This window comes from Macaca fascicularis, chromosome 19, assembly GCF_037993035.2.
Source record: "Macaca fascicularis isolate 582-1 chromosome 19, T2T-MFA8v1.1".
Taxonomy (NCBI): domain Eukaryota; kingdom Metazoa; phylum Chordata; class Mammalia; order Primates; family Cercopithecidae; genus Macaca; species Macaca fascicularis.
In genome coordinates, this window is record NC_088393.1 from 58,743,389 (window position 1) to 58,757,617 (window position 14,229).

The window sequence follows — 14,229 nt, forward strand, 5'->3', positions numbered from 1 at the left end:
TCATCTCTACTAAAAATCAAAATACATACATATATACATACATACATACATACACACATCAAATTTAAAAAGGCTGGATTTAGAGACAGGGACCTGGTTTTCACAATTCTGAGGCTGTTAGAATCTTGACTCTAGAGTCTGAATTTAGAGTCTGGGAAACTAGGGTCTCTATTCTGGTCCTGTAGTCTTATTTCTGGGTTCTAGAGCTTGAAATCTGGATTCTGCATTCCAGAGGTTGGAGATCGTCACTGAGATGACCCAAGGCTTTGGGTATTTGAGGCTGGCTTCCAACGTCTCAGAACCCCAGAGGGCCCCAAGCAATTGTCTAGAGTCTATTTTGGCTTAATTAATGAGAAGGTCCTGAGACAGGAGGGACTGACCTCAGGTCACCAGTGAAGGATGGGACCTGTTGTAAGCGTGGTCTCTCCCCATGTGTGGAAAGCCATCATCTTTATGGGAAGGAGTCATCACATGGGATTCAGCCATTCTAGAATTATAGGCCCCTGGAATTTCTAGAATATCAGACTTTCAGATTCTAAAATCACAGGCCCTAAGACATTCTGGCAGTCTAGGACACTCTGGAACGTAAGATTTTAGAATAGCCTAAAACCACAGAGCTCTAAACACTCTTGAACCTTAGAACACTGGGCGCTCTGGAGTCCCCAGAAACCTCATGCATTCTAGAACGTCGGGTCTCCAGACATTCTACAAGCCCAGACCGGCAGACATAATAGATTCCCAGGTTGGAAGCTCTTCTAGAACTCCTATGTCCCTTTGCCTCCCTCCCCACAAATTCATGCTCAAAGTCTGCGGCCTCACCCTGGGCCACCGCTTCAGCTGAGCAGCCCTGTTTATGGAATGCGGCTGCAGGCTACTCCCCCGTGCCAAGTGCTCGCTTTGTAGGATCTCACTCAGGCTCCGGGCACCCCTGTGAGGTGGTTGTATTAGTAACCTTACGGCTTCCTGCTGAATATGGAGGAAACTGAGGCCCAGACAGGGGGCAGCACAAGCAAGGCTTCTGCAGAAGCGAGAGGCCACGCGGGAGAGGAATCAGTGTTCCGACTGCGGAACGCCGGGTGGGCCAGTTCGCCGCCCCCCACTGCAGCCGCCTCCCTCTGTTGGGGGGCAGTGGTGACAAGGGGAAGGAGCCGAGCCCCTGGGATTTCCTCGGTGCCAGGTCTGTGTTAGCGCTTTCCGTCACGATCTCACGTGCTTCTCCTCCTAACCAGCTTAGGCAGGTACTGATGAAGTACCCCTGATACAGACGGGGACACTGAGGGCACTCCCGCTGCGGGGAACCCAGGCGCGAACCCAGTCTGCGCACAGCTCCCTGAAAGGCGTGCAGCCAGCGGCTCCCGCAGCCCCGCCCCCACGCAGTGACGTCAGCGCCCCGCCCCCACCCGCTGTGGCCGGCTCAGGCCCGCGCGATCGATGTCCTCCTGGACCTGTCCCCGGACGTCCTTCACCTCCACCGCGGCCTGGGTCCCGCCCACCACGGCCTGAGTCCCGCCTTTGCCCCACTCCTCCTCCTCCTGAGAACATTCTCTAGGAGTCTTTCATCAACTCCCGTGGTTCATCCACCAACCACGCAGGTCTCCTCCATCTGACCCTGAACTCCGGCTTGGGCAGCCACCTGCTCCTGTGCGCCCCCCTGCACCAATGTTGCTAGGCCCCTCTCACTCACCGAGTCCCAACTCATTGCTCTATTTCCCCAAACCCTCCTTCCCTGTTCTTCCATGTTCTCCATCTCAGGGGCAGCGTCACCAACCACCCAGTTATTCGGCCAGACGCCCTTGGCACGTACCTTGCCCCATCTCTCCCCTTATCCCCTACAGCCCATCAGTCCCCAGACTTGTGCCTTCGGCCCCTGCCTCTCTCTGCCCCGTCCCCTCCTCTCTGTCCCCTTGGCCTGGCTCCAGCCCAGACGTCCTTCTCTCTCTCTGGACCCTCGCCCCTCCTGTCTTGGAGGACAGCCTCCTGTCGGTCACCACGTGGCCCCAGAGGGTCTCTCTGCACTTGGAGCTCACCCCGCCCCTCCCCTGCTCACAGCCTTCCCTTGCAGCTCCCCGTCACCCCTGGGCAAGGTCCCGGCTTCTCAGCCTGCAGTTTGAAGCCCTTTGAGATTCCCCCGCTGGAACCAGCCTCCCCTCAGACCCTCTTCTCAGGGGGACTGCAGACTGCCCACCTCGGGAGCGGGACTGGACTCGTGGTGCCTGAAGGGGCTCCCCATGAGGTGCTAGCCCTCCTCTAACTTAGTCTCACCATAGCCTCCGTTCTTTCTGGGACCGGACAAGCTGCTGTTTCAGGGCGCTGGGTCTGGATCCAGACAGCATGGGCGCAGATCTCTGTTCTACTACTTACTATCTTGGGAGACCCTGGTAAGTGTCTTTTCTTCTCTGTGTCTCAGTTTCTTATCCTTAAAATCAGAGGATCCCCTCGTAGAGTTTTTCGAGGAGTAACAACTTAGTTTGTGTTAGGAGCTCAGAGCATATAGTCAATTACGACGATTCATTCATTCTACACATGAACAGATGGGAGTGCGGGGGCCATTGGTGAAGGTCACCCAGGCTGCAGAAGTGGAATCAAGAGAACGGCTCTCGGGGTCCTGGTGCCCCTTGTGAGAAGCGTCAGCTCTATGTGTGTCAGGTGCTCATCTGTGAAGTCTTCGGTTGGGGTAGGGTGGAAATGGGAGGGACCTCACAGGGGTTGGATGAGGTCATATCCGTGGAGCAGGTGTGCGAATCATAAAATCAGGCTGACGCTTGCAAGACCGGTTAACATGGCACGTGATTCAAATGTGGCCGCTGGAGCCAGGTGGCCTGGGTTTGAGTTCTGCCTCTGTCCCATAATACTGTGCACCCTCAGGCAAATCACTTAGCCTCTCTGTGCCTCAGCTGCCTCACTATCAAGTGGGGGTAATAATTGTTCCTCCCTCTTCTGTAGGAGCGTTTTGTGGTGTTCATGCTTGAAATCTGTGCCTGGCACTGAGTGCTGGGCCATTATCAGTCTGTCCTATGGCCCTTGGGAACTGAACGCTGGGGAACAGTGGTTATGTGGGGTGTTTCTCAGATGACACAGTTGGGCAGCAGCAGATTCGGGACTGGAAGAAACCACTGTGGGGTTTGTTTTTTTTTTTTTTCTAATTTTTATTTTTAGACAGAGTCTCCCTCTTTTTGCCCAGGCTGGAGTGCAGTGGCACAATCTCGGCTCACTGCAACCTCCGCCTCCCGGGTTCAAGTGATTCTCCTGCCTCAGCCTCCTGAGTGCTGGGATTACAGGCACCCACCACCACACCCAGCTAATTTTTGTATTTTTAGTAGCGATGGGGTTTCACAGTGTTGGCCAGGTTGGTCTTGAACTCCTGACCTCAAGTGATCCACGCGCCTTGGCCTCCCAAAATGTTAGGATTACAGGTATGAGCCACCACGCCTGGCCAGACGCCACTGTTTTGATCTCCCAGATGTGGTATCTTTTTCTGAATCCCTGTGACCCCTTTATCAAGACCCCTGTTTTACAGATGGGGGAGCTGAGGCCCCGGGAGAGGAAATGGATGTGTGAGACCCTGGAATGAGAGTGTGACCTCAAGCAAAGAGAATGCCACACACAGCTGAATTCTTCTCTGAGACTTTGTTTCCTGGGCTGTGCTGGGGGAAGCTGGAGGGGAGGAGGCAGAAAAACCTGCATCTTCTCTTCTTTTGTCCTGCCAATAGGTGGCACCAACTGTGCATTTGTTCATAGGAGTTTTCGTCTGGGTCTGAGGGAGGAGGGGCTGGGGGCCTGGACTCCTGGGTCTGTGGGAGGAGGGACTGGGGGATCTTAGGGAGGTGGGGCTGGGGCCCGGACTCCTGGGTCCCGCACTCTGGGGCTGGGAGAGAAAGGCCTGCCCTGCCTGCTTCTTCCTCTGTGTGCTCCACCCCCACCCACAGACCTCTTCTCCGGATTCCTGAGCCCCCAGCCCACTTTCCAGCTCCGTCCTCCTCCCTTTCTGGAAGCTTCCCTTCTGCATTTGTTCATAGGAGGTTTGCTCCTGGATCTGAGGGAGGAGGGGGTGGGGTCCTGAACCCCTGGGTCTAAAGGAGGAGGGGCTGGGGAGTCTGAGGGAGGAGGGGGCTGGGGGCCCAGACTCCTGGGTCTGAGGGAGGAGAGGCTGGTGCCGGGACTCCTGGGTCTGAGAGAGGAGAGTCTGGGAGCTGGGATTCCTGGTCTGAGGGAGGAGGGGCTGGGGTCCTGAACTCCTGGGTCTGAAGGAGGAGGGGCTGGGGGGTCTGAGGGAGGAGAGAGCTGGAGAGATGTGTCTCTTCTCCCTGCTGTGACTGCTGCTCATTTTCCCCATGTCTGTGTTTCTGCTCCCCTCTCCCCGTGATCCTGTCAGCTTCTTTTAGTTTTTATTTTTTAGAGTTGGGGTCTTGCTGTGTTGCCCAGGCTGGAGTGTCATGGTGCAATCACAGCTCACTGCTACATCAAACTCCTGGGCTTAAGCAATCCTCTGGTATCAGCCTCCCGAGTAGTTGGGACTACAGGTGTGTGCCACCATGCCTGGCTAATTTTTTTTTTTTTTTGTAGAGATGGGGTCTTGATATGTTGCCCAGGCTGAGATTGTTTGTAAAATGTCATCATGGAACACCCCACCTCCCAGTGTGGGAATGCTGGCTGTGGTATTACCAAGAATGATGTTTACTGCAGCACTATTCCCTATAGCTAAGATCTGGAAACAACCTAAGTGTCCATCAACAGATGAATGGATACAGAAAATGTGGTGCATATACACAACGGAGCACCATTCAGCCATCAACAAGAATGACAGCCTGTCATCTGCAAAATGGATGGAACTGGAGGTTATGATGTTAAGTGCAGTAAGTCAGGCACAGAAGATAAACTTCACAGGTTCTCATTTATTTGTGGGAGCTAAAAATTAGAACAATTGAGTTGCCAGGTACAGTGGCTCACGCTGGTAATCCCAGCACTTTGGGAGGCTGAGGCGAGTGGATCACCTGAGGTCGGGAGTTCAAGACCAGCCTGGCCAACATGGCAAAACCCCATCTCCACTAAAAATACAAAAATTAGCCAGTCGCAGTGATGCGGGCCTGTAATCCCAGCTACTTGGAAGGCTGAGGCACAGAACTGCTTGAACCTGGGAGGAGGAGGTTGTGGTGAGCCAAGACCTCGCCAGTACATTCCAGCGACCTGGGAGACAGAGCGAGACTCCATCTCAAAAACAAAAAACAAAAAACAAAAACAAAACCAACTGAGTTAATGGAGATAGAGCATAGAAGGATGATTATCAGAGGCTGGGAAGGGTGGGGGTGTGTGGGTAGTGGGGAAGTGCGAACAAGGAAATAGAGTAAGATCTAGTATTTGATAGCACAACAGGGTGACTATGGTCAATAATAATTTAGTTGTGCATTTAAAAATAACAAAAAGAATGTAATTAGATTGTTTGTAACATAAAGGGTGAATGAGGTAATGGATACCCCATTTATCCTGATGTGATTATTCCACATTACATGCCTGTATTAAAATATCTTACGTACCCCATAAATATATCCACCTACTATGTACCCACAAAAATTACAAATTAACAAAAAAGAATAATGTGGCTCTTACCGGGTTTCAGCTCCACCCTTGTTGTGTGTGTGGTACGTTGTGTCCCCAGCTCCTTCTCAGTGGTCCCTGGAGAGCATTACCATGTGTCACTGTCCACTCTCCCAGGGTGGACCCCACTCTTCCTCCATCTCTGCATCCCACAAATAACATGCCCCCTCTTATGTGTGTCTTTGCAGAACCGGAATGAGATGATATTACCGGAAAATGCCAGTGTGCCCCTGGGTGGGTGGAGGAGGGTGGAGGAGGGTGGGGCGGGTGGAGGGGACGAGTTTGCCCCATTGGGGAACCACTGGTCTATCCCTGTCACTGAAGCTTCCTTTCTCCCCTGCACCTGACTCCACACCTCAGGACGCAGGTCAGGAGGACTGGTGGGGGCTCTAGCCTTGGCCAGATGGGTCTCAAGATGATTGTTTACTGCAGGAGCATTCACCTTTTTAGATGGGTGCTTCCTATCTAGAGAAGGAGACGTGAAAAGAGGCTGGAAAGAGAAGCCTGGAGGAATAGGACAAAAACAAAGGAGGGCGGAGTCAGGGAGTGTAGAAGAGATAAAGTAAGGACTGGAGTGAGGAAGAGGCATCTAAGAGGGAGGGAATGGTGAAGGCAGAAAATGGTGAGAAACGGGGAGTGAGAAGATAGCATGAGACAGACAGGGTCAGGCCAGGCGTGGTGGCTCATGCTGGCAATCCCAGCACTTTGGGAGGCTGAGGCGGGCAGATCACTTGAGCTCAGGAGTTCAAGACCAGCCTGGCCAACATGGTGAAACCCCATCTCTATTAAAAATACAAAAATTAGCCATGCATGGTGGCACGCACCTGTAATCCCAGCTAGTTGGGAGACTGAGGCAAAAGAATCACTTGAAACTGGGAGATGTAAGTTGGAGAGAGCTGATTCTGGCACCACTGCACTCTGACCTGGATGACAGAGTGAGACTCAGAAAAAAAAAAAAAGAGAGAGAGAGAGAGAAAGAAAGGGAGGAAGGAAGGAAGGAAGGAAGGAAGGAAGGAAGGAAGGAAGGAAGGAAGGAAGGAAGGAAGGAAGGAAGGAAGGGAGAAAGAAAGAAAGAAAAAGAAAGAAAGAAAGAGAAAGAGAGAGAGAAAGAGAAAGAGAGAGAGAAAGAGAGAGTAAGAAACAGACATGGGAAAGAGGAAGTGAGAGAGAACAGAACGAGGAAGTGAGTAAGAAATAGACAAATGAGGCTGGGTGCGGTGGCACACGCCTGTGGTCCCAGATACTCTAAAGGCTGAGGTGGGAGAATTGCTTGAGCCCAGGAGTTCGAGACCAGCCTGAGCAGCATAGTGAGACTCTGTCTCTACAAACAAACAAAAATTAGCTGGGCATGGTGGCACGTGCCTGTAGCCCCAGCTACTGAGGAAGCTGAGGCAGGAGGATTGCTTGAACCCAAGAGTTCAAGGTTACAGTGAGCTATTATTGTGCCACTGTATCCAGCCTGGGCAATGGAGTGAGACTGTCTCTAAAATGAATGAAAAAAAAGCAAACGGGTTGGGTGTGGTGGCTCATGCCTGTAATCCCAGCACTTTGGGAGGCTGAGGCAGGTGGATCACTTGAGGTCAGGAGTGAGACCAGCCTGGCCAACATGGTCTCTACCAAAAATACAAAATTTAGCCAGGTGTGGTGGTGTGTGCCTGTAATCCCAGCTACTCAAGAGGCTGAGGCAGGAGAATGGCTTAACTCGCGGTGGGGTGGAGGTTACAGTGAGCCAAGATCACACCACTGTACTCCAGCCTGGGTGACAGAGTGAGACTCTGTCTCCAAAACAAAAAAAACAAAAAAACAAACTGGGGCTGGGTTTTGTATCCCAGACCAAATGCCTGCACTTTGAATGCCTGGTTGGGAAGCCTGAGATTATCCTGTGGGGAAGCATCAAGAGTGTGAACTGAATGGTGTTAGGATACAATTATCCATGGCTCTCTTACCTTTCTGCCTGTCTCCTGAGAAACGTATTAGCCACTTTTTAGTTCCGGACTGTCTTTTTATGGGTGTTTCTCCAGAGCATCAGAACATGTTTGTTTACTGTCTTAGACAATAAAGATAATGTCCTTCCATAATGATTTATTTATTGGCTAGGATAGTAAATACAGTATGTCCTTCCAGGGCAGGTGGATCAGCAGTCCAAGATAACAAAGATAATAGCTCCCTGAGGTCCAAAGTCAGGCAGATTTCCTTGCCTCTCCCTTATAAGCTTGAAAATCTGTAAACACATGTAAACAGAGGTTCCCCAGCATTGACACAAACCATGTGAGCACAGCATATGCCTGAGCCACTCCGATCATCCCTGTAGGACCTAGGGGGCAAGGTGAGCCCATTTGAACATGAACCTCAAGCTACCTGCTGTGCCATGAGTAATAAAGTCCTTTGTCTCTGACCTGGAGTCTTTGTGTGCTCTACCAATAGTTTCACTGGATACAAAATTCTTGGCTGATAATTGTTTCGTATAAGGAGGCTAAAGGCAGGACCCCAGTCCTTTCTAGGTTGTAGGGTTTTTGCTGAGAAATCTACTGTCAATCTAATAGGTTTTCTTTATAGGTTACCTGATGCTCCTTCATCTTGACTTTGGATAACCTGATGACTATGCGCCCAGGTGGTCATCTTTTTGTTTTGTTTTGAGATGGAGTCTCACTCTGTTGCCCAGGCTGGAGTGCAGTGGCACGATCTTGGCTCACTGCAACCTTTGCCTTCCGGGTTCAAGCGACTCTTCCGCCTCGGCCTCCTGAATAGCTGGGATTACAGGCACGCGCTGCCACACCCGGCTAATTTTTTGTATTTTTAGTAGAGACGGGGTTTCACTGTGTTAGCCAGGATGGCCTCGATCTCCTGACCTTGTGATCCCCCTGCCTCAGCCTCCCAAAGTGCTGGGATTACAGGCGTGAGCCACCACGCCCGACCAGTGGTCATCTTTTTGTAATGAATTTCACAGGTGTTCTTTGGGCTTCTCGTATTTGGATATCTAGATCTCTAGCAAGGCCAAATAAGTTTTTCCTCGATTATTCCCCTCAAATATGTTTTCCGAATTTTTAGATTTCTGTTCTTCCTTGGGAACATGAATTATTCTTAGGTTGGTCGTTTAACATAATCCCAAACTTCTTGGAGGTCTTGTTCATTTTTTTAAAATTCTTTTTTCTTTGTCTTTGTTGGATTGGGTTTATCCAAAAGTCTTGTCTTTGGGCTCTGAAGTTCTTTCTTCTACTTGTTTGATTCTATTGCTGAGATTTTCCAGTGTATTTTGCATTTCTCTCAGTGTGTCCTTCATTTCCAGAAGTTCTTATTGTTTTTGATTTATGCTATTTCTCTGGAGATTTTTCTGTCCGTATCCTGCAACACTTTTTAAATTTCTTTAAGTTGGTATTCGCCTTTCTCTGGTGCCTCCTTAAGTAGCTTAATAATCGATCTTCTGAATTTTTTTTCTGGCAATTTCAAAGATTTCTTTTTGGTTTGGATCCATTGTTGGCGAGCTAGTGTGATCTTTTTGGGATGTTAAATAACCTTGTTTTGTCGTATTATCAGAATTGGTTTTTTGGTTCCTTCTCATTTGGGTAGACTATGTCAGAAGGAAGATCTGGGGCTCAAGGGCTGCTATTCAGATTCTGGATTTAGCTACCCAGTGGAGCATCTGGGCTCTGGGCTGGTACTGAGGAGTGTCTGCAAAGAGTCCTGTGATGTGATTCATCTTCAGGTCTCTTAACTGTGGATATCAGCACCTGCTCTGTTGGAGGTGGGAGGGGAGTAAAGTAGACTCGCTGGGGGTCCTTGGTTGTATTATTTTTTCGTGTGCAGGTTTTGTGTTGGTTGGCCTCCAGCCAGGAGGTGACACTTTCAAGACAGCATCAGCTGCAGTAGTACAGGGAGGAAAACGGCTTGCCCTAGGGTCACCTGGATAAGTATTCGGGTTTCTCAGGTGGTGGATGGGGCCAGAGAACTTCCAAGAGATTATGTCCTTTGTCTTTGGCTACCAGGGCAGGTAAAGAAAGACCATCAGGTGGGGGCAGGGTTAGGCGTGTCTGAGCTCAGACTCTCCTTGGGTGGGGGTCGCTGTGGCTGCTGTGGGGATAGGGGGTGGTTCTCAGGACAACGGAGTTATGTTCCCAGGGGGATTATGGCTGCCTCTACTGCATCATGTGGGTCACCAGGAAAGTGGGAGAAAGCCAGCAGTTTCAGGGCTCACCCAGCTCCCATGCAGCCCAAAAGGCTGGTCTCATTCCCACTGTGTTGCACCCCCCACCAATGCACAGTTTGTTTCCAGGCAGCGAGTGAGCAGGGCTGGGAACTTGCCCCAGGCTGCAAGCCTCCCTGCTGAGAAAGCAAGCAGGGCTTAAAGGTTTCATGCCTCCCCACCTGCTGCAGCTTCTGTGCTCACGTCTGCACTCACAGTTCACCCCCTCCACTGAGTTCTGTACAGGAAACTTCGCGTTCAGTTGAAATTGTTGCACAGTTCAGCTGGAAGTTTCCTTCTCCCTGTAGTCTTTCCCCAATTCCATTGGCAGTGTCAGGTGTCTGAGCCCAAGCTAAGCCATCATCTCCCCTGTGACCTGCACGTATACATCCAGATGGCCTGAAGTATCTGAAGAATCACAAAAGAAGTGAAATTTAAATGGCCTGTTCCTGTCTTAACTGATGGCATTCCACCACAAAAGAAGTGAAAATGGCCGGTCCTTGCCTTAACTGATGATATTACCTTGTGAAATTCCTTCTCCTGGCTCATCCTGTCTCAAAAAGCTCCCCCACTGAGCACCTTGTGACCCCTACCCCTGCCCGCCAGAGAACAACCCCCTTTGACTGTAATTTTCCTCTACCTACCCAAATCCTATAAAACAGCTCCACCCCTATCTCCCTTTGCTGACTCTCTTTTCGGACTCAGCCCATCTGCACCCAGGTGATTAAAAAGCTTTATTGCTCACACAAAGCCTGTTTGGTGGTCTCTTCACACGGACGTGCGTGAAAGGCAGCTCTCCCCAAGGACCCCTGTGAGACAAAGTCAGAAATGACTTCCCTGGGGACCAAGAGTACCCTCAGGGCTCTTCCTGCTGCTTCCTCTACCCCTGTATTTCGTTCAGCTCTCTAAATTCATCTCAGCTCCAGGTAAGGTCAAATCCTTCTCCCATGATCTGGACCTTCAGATTCCCCAGTGAGGATATGTGTTCAGGAGCGGATGATCCCCCTTTCACACTTTCACACTTTGGGCAATGACAGTTTTTCAGCTGTCTCCTAGAGGCTGCCTCAGCAATTTGCTTCCTTCAAAGGGTCTGTGGGTTCTCTTGGCTTTCCTGGTATGTTCCTGCAGTAGTTCTTGGAGCAAAAATTCAAGATGTGAATCTCCACATGCCGCTCTGTCCATCTGAGTGGGAGTTGCAAGTTAGTCCTGCTTCCTAGCCACCATTTTCTCCCCACATTAGCTTTTTGACTTTTCTTTTTTATTAATTGCCTGTTCATATGCTTTGTCCATTTTTTAGGGGTTGCTCTTTTGTTCATGTCAGAAGTTTCTCGTGCCTTCTAAATAGTGATCTCTTTGGTTTTGAATGAGGTATATGTCATCTTTTATAAATAGAAATTCTGAATTCTTATACAAGTTTCTGGACGACAGTGCCCTCTAAGCAGTAATTCTAAATTTTCCTTTAATGAAGTACATCCAAAGTTTGGTCTGTGATTTGTGCTTCTGAAGTTGTGTCAGGAAGCCTTTTCTTTGTGTTAGATAACAAAGGGTATCTCCCATATTTTCTAGCCTCTCTAACCCTCTGTCTTTGTCCATCCGTTTCTGTATCTCATCCCATCTATACAGCTATTCATTAATTTCTCGTTTAATTGATATTTGCTAGTTGTCACAACTGTGACTTGATGAAGATAACATAAACTCATAATAACATCCCTCAATAAGAAAAGGAACAATAAACTAGTGTCATTAACTTGCAAACCATGTTAGATTAGTTGGTGGATCAGTGAAAGGACACAAAGACACAAAAATGCGTACCCGCTCCCCCGCTACACCCTATTGCTAAACCCTTTGTTCTGCTCTCTAATCTCTGCACATACCAGAGATTTTGTAAGTTCTGTAAGTACCTGTTTTTCTTTCAGAGGCCGGGTCACAAGACGTGTTTAAGTAAGATACACTCATGCTGCCATAAACCGGTTGTGCAACCTGACGCAATATAATTAACTGCCTTTGTGTAAAACTGCTCTCCCGCCTCAAGGGTTGAACCGAAATATCAGGAATGGCGGGAACCAATCATAGTTAGCCAAATCGCCTTGTTCAAACACTAGCCAATCATACATCTGATTTGTATAATAATTCTATGCCCACTTTTCTTAGACTATATAACACTGTTCGGGGCTCAGTGGGGGAGCTCTCCTGCCCGTCTCGTTTCACGAGTGAGTGAGAGTTCCAGGTTCGAACCTGTAATAAAGATCCTCGCTGCTTACCTTTGACTCTGGACTCTGGTGGTCTTCTTCGGGGAATAAACGGTCTGGGCATAACATCAGAACACTTGAAATGTCCTGAAATCATTCCACTGACATTTGAAAGAAACTTACTATTATTTCTCCCCAAATTGGGCAAAAATACTAGACAAATCATATGAAATTTAAATAAATAAAATCTTTGAAGCTGAAATAAATGTTTCTAAAGGATTAATAATGAAAAACAGATTTTGATCAAATATGATAAAAATTAAACTATTTTTCTTCTCCTAGAAAATGAGATTACAGGCCGGGTGTGGTGGCTTATGCCTGCAATTCTAGCACTTTGGGAGGCCAAGGCGAGTGGATCATGAGGTCAGTAGTTCGAGATCAGCCTGGCCAACATGGTGAAACCCCGGCTCTACTGAAAAAATACAAAAATTAGCCAGGTGTGGTGGCATGCGCCTGTAGTCCCAGCTACTCGGGAGACTGAGGCAGAAGAATTGCTTGAACCTGGGAGGTGGAGGTTGCAGTGAGCCGAGATCGCACCACTGCCCTCCAGCCTGGGCGACAGAGTGAGACTCTGTCTAAAAAAAAAAAAGAAAAGAAAATGAGATTACAAAATCATTTGATCATAAGCAGAGATAATTGAGAGTATGAGGACAAAATAATCTAGGAGAAAAACTTTATAAGGCATTTAAGACAATTGCTAAGTTAAAAAATTATACATCTTCTAAATTTTGCATTGATTTTGGTATTGTGTACTCTTTTAAATAGTTCCTGTATTATTCCTTTTATCATTTAGATTTGCTAGTTACATTTGTTGTTTCTTTTCTCATTAGAATAATCAGGGTTCTACCTAAGTTTATATTAAGAATCTTTTGGTTTTTTTTTAAAGAAGCTGAAGACCTTAGAAAACCTGATCAACATGAAGTATGGCATGAAGTAGTACTCAATAAAGAGAAAACGTGATGGTAATCTTGAAGAAAAGCACCATATTCATCCTTGTATTTCCTTCTGTGTCCCTCTCTGTCCCTGGGGGAGGGCCTCTCTGACCATCTCAGGCTGTCATTGTGGGGATTCTGGAACTCTGGAGTGGAAGGATTCCTGAGACCTTTCCAGGGATATGCAAGGTCAAACACTAGTTTCATAATAATCTGTACACATTCTTTTCTTTTTTTTTTTTTTGAGGTGGAGTTTCACTCGTGTTGTCAAGGCTGAAGTGCAATGGCACGATCTCAGCTCACTGCAACCTCTGTCTCCTAGGTTCAAGTGATTCTTCTGCCTCCGTCTCCCAAGTAGCTGAGATTACAGGCGCCCGCCACCATGTCCAGCTAATTTTTGTATTTTTAGTAGAGACGTGGTTTCACCATGTTGGCTAGGCTGGTCTTGAACTCCTGACCTTAGGTGTTCTGCCCACCTCGGCCTCACAAAGTTCTGGGATTACAGGTGTGAGCCACTGCGCCCAGCACCTTTCTCACTCTTGTTCTCTCACAAGCACAAGGTGGAATTTTCCAGAGTCTACATGATGTGATATTGTAGCAAATTAAACACTAAAGCAGATATGAGAGTCCAGCTGTCTTCTATTAAGCCAGACATTAAAGAGACTTGCAAAAGCATATAACGTTTTTTCTCACCAGTTTTTTGTCTTAAAATGTAGCTGTTTTTCATTAAAATATGTTATGTTAACATATATGTATTATTGCTATTTAAAAATAAATTAATAACAAAATATTTGAAAGATTTCTCAGTTTTAATATCTACTGTGGAATGTATCAATAGATATAATGAATTGTTGGGAGCAGGCCCTCCAAAATCTGGCCATAAACTGGCCATAAACAAAATCTATGCAGCACTGTAACATGTTCATAATGGCCCTAAGGCCCAAGCTGGAAGGTTGTGGGTTTACGGGAATGAGGGCAAGGAACACCTGGCCCGCCCAGGGCAGAAAACCACTTAAAGGCATTCTTAAGCCACAAACAATAGCATGAGCGATCTGTGCCTTAAGGACATGCTCCTGCTGCAGTTAAGTAGCCCAACCTATTCCTTTAATTCAGCCCATCCCTTTGTTTCCCATAAGGAATACTTTTAGTTAATTCAATATCTCTAGAAACAATGCTAATGACTGGTTTGCTGTTAATAAATATGTGGGTAAATCTCTGTTTGGGGCTCTCAGCTCTGAAGGCTGTGAGACCCCTGATTTCCCACTTCACACCTCTA

The 14,229-nt window shown here is 48.1% G+C and overlaps 1 long non-coding RNA gene across 1 annotated transcript; it reads left to right on the plus strand.

Moving 5' to 3' along the window:
* The first annotated feature begins 1,387 nt into the window (after positions 1-1,387).
* On the plus strand, positions 1,388-14,229 carry LOC135968386 (uncharacterized). Its single transcript, XR_010583121.1, has 2 exons — positions 1,388-2,378; positions 12,908-14,229. It is a non-coding gene; the product is annotated as an uncharacterized lncRNA (long non-coding RNA).